General features: G+C 40.8%; 1 long non-coding RNA gene across 1 annotated transcript; it reads left to right on the forward strand.

Annotated features, from left to right (window-relative positions):
• Positions 1-4523: 4523 nt before the first annotated feature.
• Positions 4524-11180, forward strand: LOC123368861. The gene is made up of 3 exons (XR_006578919.1): positions 4524-4666; positions 9217-9281; positions 11071-11180. It is a non-coding gene; the product is annotated as an uncharacterized LOC123368861 (long non-coding RNA).
• Positions 11181-12133: the final 953 nt, after the last annotated feature.

Below are 12133 nucleotides of genomic sequence, written 5' to 3' on the forward strand. Positions count from 1 at the left end.
CAGAAAATTAAGATGTATGTGGTGTCAAAGAATTTGGGGATAGAAGGGTCAATTGGGGGAACAGGCTGAACCAAAGCACTGATTGAAAAGGAAGGCTATGCAAAGCACATGACTACTAAAATATAAACTATAGTGGTGAAAAGCAGAACATTCCCCCTACCCTTACAGGGGAACAATTTTGGTGTAGGTGATTCATTAGGTGGCACCCTTCCCTCTAAAACAATAGTGAACCAAATCCTAGTCTCAGGCTAGGGGTCTCTGTACTGCAAGAAATCTCTTTCAGACAAGATATTAAAATGAGATCCAGACTAGTTGTGCTTCTTGAAAAAATGTCGTGGTTATTTTTTATGACAGTAAGGGTGTTACTCTCAAGTGTAATTATCCACTTTGGGTAATTATATTCTGCCTACTTAAATGTACTGCATCCTGGCTAGGTGTAGTGATGCTGAAAAGGATCTGGGAGCTACAGAGCATGAGAAATTGAAGATGAGTCAACAATATGATGAAGTTGCAAAAAAGATTAATATCATTTTAGCGTACATTAATAGGAGCATTGCATGTAAGACACAGGAGATGACTGTCCCGCTCAGCTTGGCACTGGTGATACCTCAGCAGGAATATTGTGTCCAGTTCCAGTCACTTTAGGAAAGGTTTGGATGAACTAGAGAGAGTCCAGAGAAGAGCAACAAAAATGATCAACGGTTTAGAAAATCTGACCTATGGAAAAGATTACAAAAACTGGGCATGTTTAGTCTTGAGAAAAGAAGACTAGCTAGGGGGGTGGGACCTAATAACAGTCTTCAAATATGTTAAGGGCTTTTACAAACAGGACGGTGATCAGTTGTTCTCTGTGTCCACTGAAGGTACACCAAGAAGTAATGGGCTTAATCTGCAGCAAGGGAAATTTAGGTTAGATATTAGGAAAAACTTTCTAACTAGAAGGGTAGTTAAGCTCTGGAACAGGCTTCCAAGGGAGATTGTGGAATTCCCATCACTGGAGGTTTTTAAAAACAAGTTAGACAAATGGCTGTCAGGGATGGTCTGAGTTTACTTGGTCCTGCCACAGCACAGGGGGCTGGACTACATGGCTTCTCAAGATCTCTTCCAGACTTCCATTTCTTTGATTCCACCTGTGCATAGTATACTGTATTTCTTGTCCTAAAATGAAGTGTGATACTGTGCATGGTTAAACAACTGCCATGTCACACCCCACAGATGGCAACATGTCAGTGGGGAATAAAGTGTTCCCGTATATTCCGTAAGTACGTAATGAGTTAGAATTATGATGTGTTAAAATTTTCTTTTAATTTCATATAGAAATCAGTCTCCACATAACTGGCACTCATTCCTATTACAAACATACCATTTATAAACCAATGCATAAATTAACTACACAAAGAGGAAGCTAGATGAAACAGCTTCCAAGTTATTACAGTAATATTTGGTTGTGCTCAGAACTTTCTATGGGTCCTTATTGTCATTTCACAGCTAAAGTAATCTATTGTTCAAAGTCAATTCCCAATAAACTTAATGTAGGAAATCCAGCAAACACAACCATTCACAGTTGTGCTGCTGAAAGGCAAACAACTGTGAGGTTACTAACATTCAAAATAACCATCCACTCCTATTGGAAACAAGAAAGGGTAAATGGGATATGGTACTTATTATCTCTAGCTTGCTATTTTAAATCCAGCACAGGTTGATTGTAACAAAAAGAGTCACCATTGATATGAAATAAACTGGTAGTTTCAGAATAGTTCCTACTGCAAAGATGCCCACATCATGAAAACAACCACCACCAATCTCAGAAGAGAGGCTAAGGTGTGTGTGTGTGTGTGTGTGTGTGTGTGTGTGTGTGTGTGTGTGTGTGTGTGTGTGTGTGTGTGTGTGTGTGTGTGTGTGTGTGTGTGTGTGTGTGTGTGAGAGAGAGAGAGAGAGAGAGAGAGACTCCATTGTCACCCCTACAGGCTGTGCCTCCAGATCCAGTCTGAGATAAATTGCTCTGTGGATAAATGGAGGACTTGATCCTCTAGGGCTCTCAACCTAGCACCCTTCACAAGTATTAAATTCACTTAAATAGAAAGAAAAAAAGAAATCCAATAACTATAAGACCTGATAAAGTGTCATCTAAAGTGGGAGACCCAAAGGAGCACAAGAAGGATTTTGTGTGAAAAATATCATTCTCACATGGGCAGTGCATCGTGTCAGCCCTGTTACTACTAAGGTGGGAACAATCAAATAGGCAGGAGCATTTTACAATGAGTGAAGAAAACAAACAACAAATCCTCAGGCTTTTGCTTTGTCCTTGTTGCTATCTAAGTTCTAATAGAAAATCAAGGTCAATGGATGACTGAGTCAGGGTGGTCTCTTCACTAACATAGAGTGCATCTGCACCTGTAAAATGCAGAAATGGCTGTGAAAATAAACAGGGTGAAAATTCTAGCTATCCAAATAAGGACTAAGTGAGAGGGCAATGTGGTGGTGGAGGACAAGAATCCCTCCCCACACAGAATCTACCTTCCAAGCTGGGAAATGGAAAACAACAACCTGTCATTTTGACAATATACAGGCCACCTGCACCTTACCACTTCTTGCCCCAAAAGAAATCTACCTCCAAGCTCACCTCTTGAGTGTAGGGGACTATGGAGTTCCCACTTCATTATCTGTTTCCCAGGTCTGATGCATTTGGGACTTTTGATGTATATCCTTGAGGAGAGGGGGCTAAGGTCTTTATGCTGTTAACCTTCAAGGACTAGACATGCGTGATCTACTGCCAATGTCTATGCAAAGTTATAAAGTATCTTTAACTTAGGAAAACAAGGTTAATATCCACAAAACTGGTGAAGAAGACCAGTGAGTAAGGGAAACTTATCAGTGCCTGGAAAATAATACCTCATTTTAGAAACCGAGGTAACACTAATCCTAAATCCTTATCAACATCTGCCTTGTCCCAAAGTTGCAAAACATTCCAATGACTAGGTTAAGAGCTCGCATTAGTCCATTTTCTATGAGAAATAGTATTCCATTTATTTATGGAGAGTTTAATTAAAATAAACTGTCTTTCTGATGCTGAGGCATTAGACTCGATGCTGAGGCATTAGACTCATATGGAATTTCCACAATGACACGAGATTCAATCCTAGAACAGTTCAAACTTCTGCAACAGGATAATGGAGGACACATTAGCTATATGTTGTTACTCCTTAGGTCTTTATATGAAACATGTTCAAATGGAACATCAAGAATTTGTCTAATTTAAAAAAAAAAAGCCTTAGCTATTTTCCCCCTTTCTTTTTTGCCTTCAAATGTCAGAGTCATCTATCCTCAGTTAACAGGCTCAAAATTTTCAAACCTGTGTACTTAAAGATTCTAAATCCACATTTAGGCATACAAATATGAATGTAAATTATGTATCTATGGCTCTAACTTCAGGCACCCAAGGTTGAACATTTTGGCCATGTCATTTTTTTCTCTTTTCTTAGTTATCTAGGGCCTGATTTTATACTAGTTTTGCATGGGAATTATTCCTGTGTTACAACATGGGAGAGCAAAATAAGACCTATTGGTTTTGGGGATGAAAAGCTCATCCTAGCAAAAGAACACAAAGTTTGATTATCCTCTCACAAGTCAATAACAACTCCATTAAAGACTATGAAGTTGCAGTGGTGTAACAGTGGCTGTGATGCACCATTTTTAAAATCAGGCATTGAAATCTACAGAGCTACACTAACGTACACCAGCTCAGAGACATGGCCCTGACACTTTTTGTCCACTTTTGCATCAGCTACTGCTTGCAGCTACAATAGTGCTTGCTTCAGAGCCGGAAGCTTTCAAGAATATTCCCGAAATCGCCTGCTACGTTGTAGAGTCTGGTGCCTATGGAAAGAAATACTCGTGCCTTAAAAAGGGTTTGTACTCTATTAACATTAATTTTATTAAATATGGAAAACTCCCACATAAGTGAGCAAAATCTGGAATGTTTTAGCTCATGATATAGTAGAAATCGGAAAGAGATTTTTGTATTGAGTGGGGGGAGTTATGCTGGCCAAGAGTTTGATTTATTTTACTTACCCTAGATATCAGGTTACGGCTGCACAGCAAAGAAAAACCCATGCTGACTTGGCCATGTGGGGCTCAAGCTGTGGGTGTATTTTTTTGCTGTGTGGACTTTCCAGCTCAGGCTGGAAACCAGGCTCTGGGACTCTGTGAGGAGGCAAAGCCCAGAGCTTAGACTCCAGCTGAGCCCAGACGTCTACACAACAATTAAACAGCCTTGCAGCCCAGGCCCCGCAAGCCCAGATGGGCTGGAACAGGCCAGCCGTGAGTTTTTCTTTGCTGTGTAGACATCCTCATAGAGACTAGTATGTCAGGGGAATGGAATATCAGTATTGTGTAATGACTGTGAGGATTTTGCTATTGCTGTTGGCTATATTTGTTTTCTTTTGTATTTCCCTGTTTTTTGTTTTTCATGGAAGGATTCATTGTTGTGTATCGAGAAGCTGAACTTGGGTCCAAGTATTGGGAGGACACCACATCCAGACTCTTTGGTGCTATGTAATTGAAGGATGGAGCACCTGTTATGGGACTGAGAAAGGACAACCAATCATGACTGATTTCTGCTTTGACTGGACTTTGGACACCAAATGGACTGTATCTCAAGGATGGGGTAAATCTTCAGTGTCTGTGTTCTCCTGTCAAAAGAGTTGTGGCTGTTGGAAAGGAGAGGCAGGTTGTGTTGTCTTGCATCAGTATGGTCTCTGTTTTTTACTTTTATACACTGAATTTTTTTGTTGTGTTGTCTGGACTTTGTTGTGATTGTGGTGATTGGTGTGTTTAATAAAATATCTCGGAATCCAAATTCCCATGACACCCTGTAAAACACAATATCACAGTTACATGAGTAAGAATTTCACCAGTAAAACGTTGGTACTTTTGATAATTTTGCCCCAAGTAACTTTAGAGCCTCAATCACTTCAGTGAGACTCATCTTCCTAAGTGCCTAGGACCTAGATCCTCAAAGGTATTTTGATGCTGACTCCCACTGAAATAAAAAAATGGATTTAGGCAACTATATACCTTTGAGGATCTGGGCCTTAAGTCACTTTTGGCAATGTACTCCTGAAAATTCTACCCTTGAATTTACATCACCAACATTTATTTTTTAAATAGTCCTTTTAAATAGTCCTTTTAAATAGTCCGCCAGTCCCACGGCTTCGGTGTACCCACCGCCGAATTGCCACCGAATCCACGGGACCGGCAGACCTCCTGCAGGCAAGCCGCCGAAGGCTGCCTGACTACCGCCCTCGCAGGGACCGGCGGGGTGCTCCCCACTGGTGCCTGGAGCTGCCGCTGATGATTGCCTAAGTGAGGAGAAGGAGTAGCTGTGGGAAGAAAGTCCTGTGATACTATTCTAAATTAAATAACTCCAATGTCCTCAAAGTTACTATGTTTTCTATGGACTCATTCAACTTGAATAAACTTGTGACCCTAAATGGAATTACACCCTGAGTTTATGAGAAGTCCTGACTTAGAATCTCACACTATTCTTTGATTCTACATCTGAAATAATAACCTTCCCATGAGAGATACCAAACTTTCATACCTCACACTGATCCTATCTTCTTTGACTCTGACTCTGTCTTCCCCTCTCAGTGGCTGTTTTTAGGGTCTTTAGCTTGTTGATTGTCTTTCAGGATTATAAAATAGCATGAACAGGTGCTGGATAATTTTTGTAGAGATAATCTTATTTATTTGAATGTCTTTCTCTTTGACTTATGAAGACTTGTTGGGATCCAGAACTATTCAAGAAACAAAATTAACTTCCCAGCCTATAGACTTAGCAGGAATAACAGTGACTGTTAGCACACTTGCTTTTGGATTAGAAGGTTTTGGGGGGGTCACATGCCATTTAGGCACATACCTAATGCTGACATTGCAGTAGTAGGAGATTATAGTGGCACTGCAGCACCACTATAGTTAAGATTGAGTCCCAACTTCCGTTTAAACGGTGGACATTTTTAAGTCCTCTATAATCAATCCTTTGAAATTTGGTGTGCTCAGGAGGGTACAGGATAGGATTAGTGACCAACATTTGAGGTCATTTGACCTAGAAGGTGTGGGAGATGTAAACCCAGAAAAAAATAGCCATTTTTTGAAAAGTTACTAGGTTTATTTATTTATTTGTTTTTGTATTTTGCACAGAGCTAGTGATCAGACTATTGATGTGACCTGGATCAAAATGATTTCAATCTGTCAAGCTTTACCCAAGATAGTGCATGGTGCCCGCTAAATCTTTAGGGGACTCAAATTGCAAATGATATTTAAGAACATCTCCACTCCTTCCTATGCACCAAGGAAAACTTAGAGTTTCTAGGCACGTTTGTTTGCCTGGGGAGCGAAAGGAGTGTACCAATGCCAGCGCCTGTGGTGAACACCTCATCACTGACATTTCTAGTCCAAACCTTTGTACAGCCTGTGCAATAAAGATTTAATAGTTCATGTTTCTTGTTACAAGCTCTCCCTGCTATATTATAACATGTTTTTATTTTATGGGGAGGTTTACTGTGAATGCAGCAGAATAGTCAGCGATCAATCTAACCAAATATTTTGTTTTATTGGGTGGGGAAGAGCTAGAGAGAGGACTTTGTGTCTGGGAGATAGGTATGGAGAGGCAGGGACATAGAGAGGGGTTGTGGCTGAAGAGAGGGTAGAAAATGAGGATAGGTAGTAGGCAAGACTTAGATCTGTTGTTTGGGGGAAAAAAATCTGTATTTTACTAGCCTATGAGGCAGCCTTATTCCTGGTGCATATCTCATACAATTTATGAAAGCAGATATGGATCTCAAAGATTTGTGTCCAGGAACCATGATAGTTTTCTCTGAATTGGCTGAGTGTTGGAATAATTGCTACAGTGACAATGTGAAAGCTATTAATAAGTGTTGGAAGAATATCAATTGGGAAATAGGAGGGTTCCTGGCTAACCGGAAAATGCATACTGCATGGCATAGAAACATTACAAGCTCAGGCACTTCACTGTTTCTCAGAAATGGGGTACATCTATTGAACAGGAGTCAATATCTTTCTCACAAACCTAAAACTAAGTATTTTGTACAGAAATCCTGTCTCTGATTTCTCTTGCCAGCCCTGCCATAAACTCCACCTTCCTGCCACAAACTCCACCTTCCTGCCATGACCAGGAACACATTCCACTGAAAGATAGTTGCTCTTCACTCCAGACACTGTATAGAGTCAGGCTATAGGAGGAGGGAAATAACAACAATAGAAACATTTGTATACTAGGGAGTGAAGACTTCAGTGAGATGTGTTCTCTGCTTGTGGTGAGGGGGAGGCTGGGTACAGCAGTGGGGAGGGGTCAAGTTGGAGGGGGGAACACAGTGAATGGGTTGAGGCATGGCTAGGGAGATGTGTCAAGGCCCAGCTTATTGAGAATGGGGGCTGGCTGGCTCACTATGTAAATTGTGGAACCATGAAATATACACCTGCCTAAATGACTACTAACTCCTACCACCTGCCTACTCTTTTCTGCTGGAAACAATAGGCAACCTTTTCTGTCCCCACTTTTGTCCATTAATAATATTAGATTGAATCTTGTGCCAGTAAATGGGTTGTAAAAGGAGGTGAAGAAATTGTACATTAGCTATTGGGTTAGCAGAATAAAGGTAGGTCATTGCTGAAACAGGGCAGAGTTAAGGTCATGTGGGCAACTTTAACTGTGTATTTCCTGGTTTTCAGAAGTTTGAGTTTTGCTCAACTCAGCGTTCTGCAATGGGATGACATATCACCAAGCAATCTTAACTCTGCCTCAGTATAGTTTTTGACCTTGAATATTGCATTCCTATACAAAGGGTTTGGGAAATCTTGTGGCGTTTGAGATTTGGCACACTTCTCAAAGCAATTTTCAAGTTTGCAAAATTGGTTGAAATATGTGACTTTTCTCCCTGATCATTAAAACCAATTAATTTTCACAAGAGGGATTCAGTTAAAAACACACAGACAGGTTTTGGATTATAAAAGGAAGAATATGCTATGTTTAGTGGATAAAAGAGGCCTCCAAAGCTAAGCTGGCACAAATAGGTGTCCTGTATATTTTTTTAGAGAGCATATTTTCTCTCTCCCTTCTTTGCTCCTTTTCTCACAGTCTTTCCTAAATGGACTGTACACCCAATAATAATGAGAGTAACCTGAACTTTCAAACTCCTATTTCAATGAGTTAAATAAAAAGACAAAAAGAGCTCCCCCACTAACAGAAGTTTCTTCTCCATGTATCTGCTAAGATGCTCTCATGCAAGTTATAATCACATGGCATTTCATAGAAAAAGATGGGAATGGATAATACATTCATCATTTCTACTTTTAGCCAGACACGGTCAAATGTAGATGGCTGTGTATGAGCTATCAGTGAACACAAAATAGCTGTCATGTTTCTTTGCCTCAGGAGTTCTCAGCTTGAACAGGGGTTCATGAACAGGCATCAGAGGATTACAACCACTCTGTCCTTCCCATATTGCTAAATAGGGAAGGGCTGACTAGATCCTGCCTGATGGAAGCGAGATCCTGGAGAAGGATCCCCAGTACAGAAAAGATGGTTCCCACTAGGGAAAAGGTTGAGACAACTTGTTTACCCAGTAAATTGACTGTCTAGGCCAGATGTAAATAAGCATAGTTCCATTGAAAGATCCTTATATTCAACTACTATTAAAGTTAAAACCATGGTGCTCTCAGTCCTTCAATTCCTAGGGAGGACCACAATGTGTTGTTTGGGGAACAGATCCAATTTATTTTCATTGCATTGTAGATGCACATGCCCTGTGTTCTTTGTTTTTGTCTGCGCCACTTGATGTAGGCAGTCCTGCTCAGTCAAGCAATCTACTATATAGAACAGTTCTGGTTGAGACTTTGAAAGTTCTTAGCCTTTGCCACCATCTGAACCTTTTTAATACCAGGGATCAGTTTGCTGCCTTCCTAAAGTGTGTCAGGGAGATCTCATGGACAGGCCCCAGCACTGGATCAGTCATTGAGAAACACTGGTCTATCGGATCTAATTCAGCACCGGTGGTCCACTACTAGTGCTCCAATGTTCTCTATTCCACTGTAACAGGTCATCAGTGAACCTTAGTGACCTGTGAGGATGGTGTGAAATACCCATTTTAATTACTAACTTCATTCTGAAATATATTTTCCCAACTGTTTATTCAGATAGAAAAGTTGCTTGGACTATTGTACATGGCAACATTGAGAACATTCTGCTGAGCACACAAACAGTAAGTAATCGCTTGTTATCAGTGAATTACAGCTACAGTCTGCTTTTCAAGAACACTCTAATATGCACAGTGTAGTCTCTCAGTGGGAATTCTGATAATGGAGAACCACAAAGTTAAGTGATTGTTCAGTCTGATCAGCTTGTCCATGCTCTGCATCAGAGCTAACAAACATTCTATCAATAAAGTAGCTGCTCTAGTTACCTACCCTCTTTGTTGGTAACATGTTGTACAGACTAAAATTCTTCTTGAGCAATTTAAGATGATAAAACATGAACACTGTAATAGGTTAAGCCATCAAAATGCAGTTTTATCTGAAAATTAGTGTCCCTGCCATTTAAGCAGGAAACTCTATGAGCAAACTCTACTAGTTCCCTCATGATTCTTATGTGTGATTCCTGTTAACACTAATGCATGTTGTATGCACATATCAAAGGAAATAAGACAAAAATAACATTGTCTAATGTAGGCACAGAATGGCAGAAGGTTTCAGTCAATGAGTACTCCTATCCACGGGAATTGTTTTATTCTGCAACTAGTTTAATTGGGAGAAGATACCATAATAACTTTTGTAATAGGAATTTTAACTGTATGTAGCTATGCAAATCTTATCTTGTTTTTCTGTGTACTACCCTTTTTAAATTTCTAGGAGTGTGCTGTATACTAAGTCAGCTGCCATTTGTGAGATAGAGTAATGCAGCAGGTTAGGAAGGAGAATGGGTGCAATGCTATTACATGAAAACGTTACTTTTTTAACCACTGCTTTGCCTTTATCTAAAATAAGTTGAATCATCCAGCTTGAAAGTATTTGACTGCTCATTGTTTATTGAAAAGGATAACACCGAGAAATCCTGGTAGTAAAATTATATTCAATAATGGTGATAAAGGGAGAGACAAAATTTAAAAAAAAAGGCTTTTCGCACTTCTGGTCTATATAGACTTTTAGACACTGGGGAAGTATAGCAAATTTTTCTGCCATTGAGTATGAAACTTAGAAAAGGACTATTCAATTGACTTGACTATTTCTATGCAGGGAGGGGTGGGGTCTAAATTTTAATATTTAACAAGCTTGGGCTAAACTATGTGCCTTTCCCCCACCCCGAAGTAAAAATGCAGAAATGCAGAACATATTTTTAATGGTTAATATCAGTATGGGAAAAAGTTGGGGTCTGACAGTTTGGGGTGAAAGTCAAAGATAGGGGCGCGTCCGTTAAATACAACATTGAGATCAGGAATTCTTGTGTTTCAAGTCCAGCATTGATCGATGCCATGGCCTTGGTCATGTTGTGCCGATTAATATTAAAGTCAATGGGACGATAGCTGTAAACAAGGATTTCTCACAAGAATAAGAGTCTGCAAGATTGGGTCACAATGATCCAAAATATAAGGGTAGTAGACCTACCTTGATTTGTGCACTTTTTAAAACACTGAAAAAGGAATGAGGACACTTTTAGCTATATGAGTTTATCATATTTACACCCTGTAGGAGCATACTCTCAAAATATAGTTTTCCACACTTAGCAGTGTCTCACTGTGACACCACCGAGATTATCTTTACTCGCCACTGCCTGACCACAAATAATGACACATCACAAACGGTTTCATAACACTTACCTCTAAAAGCCTGTGAGAAGCACATTCTCGGAAAGGCCAGAGCTTTAAAAGGCTTTGGAGTTGCCATGGAAACGTGTACCTTTCACTCCCAAAATGACAAATATGCCCCAAATCTCAGCTTAAATGTCTGCACGATAGACTGACCATGCTATAGTCAATTAACTCTTATTTTTCTTAGCAACTGATCTTGCTGCAATCAACAAGCCAGCCCCATCAAATGTAAAGGATTTTGTGGTGCATAGAAAATACACGCCATATGACGTTGATCCAAAAAAGGCAGTAATGATGGACATAGCAAGGTATTTAATTTTCTACTTAAACAGCAAGTCTACTTATCTCTGTCGTTTTCTTCTTTTACAAGAATATTGACTTCATTTCTCCCCCTCTTTCTTAAAAAATCTCTGCAAAGAATGACATTTCTTTGTTTTGAAATTTCTGTATTTAAATGCATTTTATTCTCACGCTATGTGCAAAACAAAAAGGCTTCCTCCAACCCCCCCAAAATTAAGACTGTGAACCAGCAATTTTCCCTCCCTCAATATAATCTGCTGAGCTTTTGGTTTAAAGAAATGCTGAAGTTTTCTGTTTTTAGCTTAATTCCCATTGGTCACCATCTTTCTACTGTAATTTGTGTCATTGTTCAACTTGAAATGAACAATGTTCCCTTTAACAACTGCTGTATAACTAGGGTCTTGTCTACACCATAGGTGCCAACTCCGTGGGTGCTGCAGAGCTGGAGCACCCACAGAAAAAAATTGATGCGTGCTCAGCACCCACTGGCAGTGCCCCGTGGCCCTGCCCCGCCCCCCTGCTCCAGCTCACCTCCGCCTCTGCCTCCTCCGTGAGTGCACTGTCACATCCTGCTTCTCCCCCCTCCCTCCCAGCGCCTGTGCCATGAAACAGCTGATTCGTGGGGCAGCGAGGGAGGGGGGAGGAGGGGGAATGCGGTGCGCTGGGGGAAGAGGCAAGGCCGGGGCAGTGATTTGGGGAAGGGATCCAGTAGGGGCAGGGAGGGGGCGGAGTTAGGGTGAGGACTTTGGGGATGGGGTTGGAATGGGAGCAGGGCCCAGGGTGGGGATGGGGTGTAGTCAGGGCAGGGCCAGGGGTGGGAAAGGGGCGGAGGGGCGCGGGCACCCTCTGGCGCCAGAGAAAGTTGGCACCTATGGGCTACACTAAAAAGTTTTGTTGGCAAAAGCTGCCTTTTGCTGAAAAAACAGGGGAGGTCCACACACTACAAAGCT

The sequence above is a fragment of the Mauremys mutica genome, chromosome 4 (assembly GCF_020497125.1).
Source record: "Mauremys mutica isolate MM-2020 ecotype Southern chromosome 4, ASM2049712v1, whole genome shotgun sequence".
Lineage (NCBI taxonomy): Eukaryota > Metazoa > Chordata > Testudines > Geoemydidae > Mauremys > Mauremys mutica.